Below are 2174 nucleotides of genomic sequence, written 5' to 3' on the forward strand. Positions count from 1 at the left end.
AATTTATAGTATATTCTCTTCTTTTTATCCTATTTGATTTTCAGTTGCTTGGGGACAAGCAACAATTTAAGTTTGGTGTTGTGATGAGCGGATAATTTATACGCTTTTTGGCATTGTTTTTAGGCAGTTTTTAGTAAGTTCAAGCTACTTTTAGGGATGTTTTCATTAGTTTTTATGTTAAATTCACATTTCTGGACTTTACTATGAGTTTGTGTGTTTTTCTGTGATTTCAGGTAATTTCTGGCTGAAATTTAGGGACTTGAGCAAAAGTCTGAAAAAGGCTGACAAAAGGACTGCTGATGCTGTTGGAATCTGACCTCCCTGCACTCGAAATCGATTTTCTGGAGCTACAAAACTCCAAATGGCGCGCTCTTATCGGCGTTGGAAAGTAGACATCCAGAGCTTTCCATCAATATATAATAGTCTATACTTTATTCGGGAATTGACGACGTAAACTGGCGCTCAACGACAGTTTCATGTTGCTGTCTGGAGTCAAACGCCAGAAACACGTCAGAACCCAGAGTTGAATGCCCAAAACACGTCACAACTTGGCGTTCAACTCCAATAAAAGCCTCAGCTCATGGATAGACCAAGCTCAGCCCAAACATACACCAAGTGGGCCCCGAAAGTGGATTTATGCATTAATTACTTACTTCTGTAAACCCTAGTAGCTAGTTTATTATAAATAGAACTTTTTACTAGTGTATTAGACATCTTGGGACGATTAGTTCTCAGATCATGGGGGCTGGCCTCTCGGCCATGCCTGGACCTCTCAGTTATGTATTTTCAACGGTGGAGTTTCTACACACCATAGATTAAGGATGTGGAGCTCTGCTGTACCTCAAGTTTTAATACAATTACTACTCTTTTCCTATAAACTTCATTTATTCCTGTTCTAAGATATACGTTGCACTTCAACTTGATGAATGTGATGATCCGTGACACTCATCATCATTCTCACCTATGAACGCGCGTGACTGACAACCACTTCCGTTCTATCTTAGGCCGGGCTCATATCTCTTAGATTCCCCAACAGAATCTTCGTGGTATAAGCTAGATAGATGGCGGCATTCATGGGAATCCGGAAAGTCTAACCTTGACTGTGGTATTCTGAGTAGGATTCTGGGAATCTGGAAAGTCTAACCTTGTCTGTGGTTTCCGAGTAAGATTCCGGTATTGAATGACTGTGACGAGCTTCAAACTCCTGAAGGTTGGGCGTTAGTAACAGACGCAAAAGAATCAATGGATTCTATTCCAACCTGATTGAGAACCGATAGATGATTAGCCGTGCTGTGACATAGCATTTGGACCATTTTCATTGAGAGGATGGGATGTAGCCATTGTCAAGGGTGATGCCTCCAGACGATTAGCCATGCAGTGACAGCGCATAGGACTATTTTCCCGAGAGGATGAAAAGTAGCCATTGACGACGGTGATGCCCTACATACAGCTTGCCATGGAAAGGAGTAGGAAGGATTGGTTGAATGTAATAAGAAAGTAGAGATTCAAGAGGAGCACAGCATCTCCAGACGCCTATCTGAAATTCCCACTATTGATCTACATAAGTATTTTTATCCTATTTTATTTTCTTTTTATTATTAATTTTAGAAATCCATAACCATTTCATCTGTCTAACTGAGATTTACAAGGTGAACATAGCTTACTTCATACCAACAATCTCTGTGGGATCGACCCTTACTCACGTAAGGTTTATTACTTGGACGACCCAGTACACTTGCTGGTTAGTTGAACGAGATTGTGGAAAGAAAGTGCTGAGTTAATGTTTTTATGCACATGCCAAATAGCCATTATTGTTGATCACAATTTCGTCCACCATCTTCCTCAGGATAGCTTCATTAAAAGAACAAGGGTCAGCACAACGTAAAAAAAAAAAAGAAAAAAACCAGAAGAAAAACCGGAGGAGCCTGCCGAATATGAGTCCATTACGACTTACCTTTAGGTGTCCTCCTCGGGATTGCGTCATTTAAAGAACATGGGTCAGCACAACGTAAAAAAAAACCGAAAGAGCCTGCCGAAGATGAGGCCATTACGTCTCGCCTTTAGGTGTCCTCCTCGGGATTGCGTCATTTATAGAACAAGGGTCAGCACAACAAAAAAAAGTCTGGAAAAAAAGGCTGGAAAAAAACCGGAGGAGCCTGGCGAAGATGAGGCCA

Source organism: Arachis duranensis, chromosome 5 (assembly GCF_000817695.3).
Source record: "Arachis duranensis cultivar V14167 chromosome 5, aradu.V14167.gnm2.J7QH, whole genome shotgun sequence".
NCBI classification, from domain to species: domain Eukaryota; kingdom Viridiplantae; phylum Streptophyta; class Magnoliopsida; order Fabales; family Fabaceae; genus Arachis; species Arachis duranensis.